The 1,444-nt window shown below is 32.5% G+C and overlaps 1 long non-coding RNA gene across 1 annotated transcript; it reads right to left on the bottom strand.

Moving 5' to 3' along the window:
• On the bottom strand, window positions 1–1,244 carry LOC110905350. The gene is made up of 3 exons (XR_002573047.1): window positions 1,121–1,244; window positions 537–590; window positions 1–268 (listed from the first exon to the last, which is right to left on the bottom strand). It is a non-coding gene; the product is annotated as an uncharacterized LOC110905350 (long non-coding RNA).
• Window positions 1,245–1,444: the final 200 nt, after the last annotated feature.

Below are 1,444 nucleotides of genomic sequence, written 5' to 3' on the forward strand. Positions count from 1 at the left end.
TAATTAACAAGTAAAAATTCTATTTTTAACCATGACATAACTAACGAGGAGTTACAAAATAGCTACAAGCCAACATTTCGTAAACGACTACATAGTCTTCAACTACAAATTCGACAACTTACAACGACCAAGTTACGTTACTTACAAAAAGACCCGTTTTAGTCAAAAAGCACATTTAACAAAAGTTTTAACCCAAACTAATATCTTCGCGGAAGCGTGCATCACAAGTGTGTTCAACCCAAGTAGCGCCGTCATCAAGTTGCTTTACCTACATTCAACCAAACCGTTAGACGTCTTTATTACAAAAATTCATACAACTTCAATTACATATGTGAACCTCAAGTAAACCTTTCTAATCTTCATTCATACATGAATTTGTCCTTAACTTGGTACATTACCCTTCTAACTTATTCGACCCATATCTATATTATGTAATCGACTTACAATGACTTTCTTACAAGTGAACAACTTCAACCATTGATCAATAAAGTGCTATAATAATACATGCCATTAGTATTGTGTAAGCAAAAACTTACCTTTGCCGTCCTTCGCTTGCGACCCGAATTGATTTGAGCTTTCTTCTTTTATTCCTACATTCCAAATTCACATACTTTAATCTCATGTCATAATTGAAATTCGTTCTTAAGATATGCATTAACATTCAAGGTTGTCCAAGTCCTAATCAATGTAATATTGCTTAATATGAGATTTATCTCTTTCAAGCATTTTAACAAACACTTGGCGTGCGTTCTACCTATCAAGCATAGAGTACAAGTATTATGAGCATAACCTAACCATTTCATATCAACTTCATCAAGAACATCAAATTCCAATAATTTTCTATGTAACTTTCATTTGTAAATTGTTTCTAACTAACAACCCATTGATATGAACACTACCATTTTTAGTCATCATACCAATTAACATAGAACTTTTATAATTCTTCCCATCATTACATTTCCAAGTGGGTTTTCATAGTTACTAACATTTTAGTAAAATTCAGCATCAATCATGTTCCAAATGGTGTTCCTACTCCTTATTCATGCTAATTTCTCAAATGTTCAAGGATTCATAAAAACCCATCACATTCAAGATCATCAAATACCAAAATTCTACTTACCTTGTGTTTAATAATGCGTAGATGATCCAATATTAAGACATGCACGAACTTAGGATCACATTTAGGGCTTCAATTTGGTGAATTTGTGATGATAAGGGGTTTCCCCCTTTTCTCCTTCCTGGTTCGCGACACACACACATCTACCAGTGTTTGTGTTGTGTTTTGTTCTTGTTTTAACCATTCATGTTTTAACTTTTATCATTCTTGCCCCCTAGAACTTCACCCTTTTGTCATTTAAGGCTAACTCTTCTCTTTTAATTAAGTCTTACTTATATATATGTGTATTAGTTAAAATCAAGAATTTTTTACTTATCTTTCTATTGT

Source organism: Helianthus annuus, chromosome 14, assembly GCF_002127325.2.
Source record: "Helianthus annuus cultivar XRQ/B chromosome 14, HanXRQr2.0-SUNRISE, whole genome shotgun sequence".
In the NCBI taxonomy this organism is placed as follows: domain Eukaryota; kingdom Viridiplantae; phylum Streptophyta; class Magnoliopsida; order Asterales; family Asteraceae; genus Helianthus; species Helianthus annuus.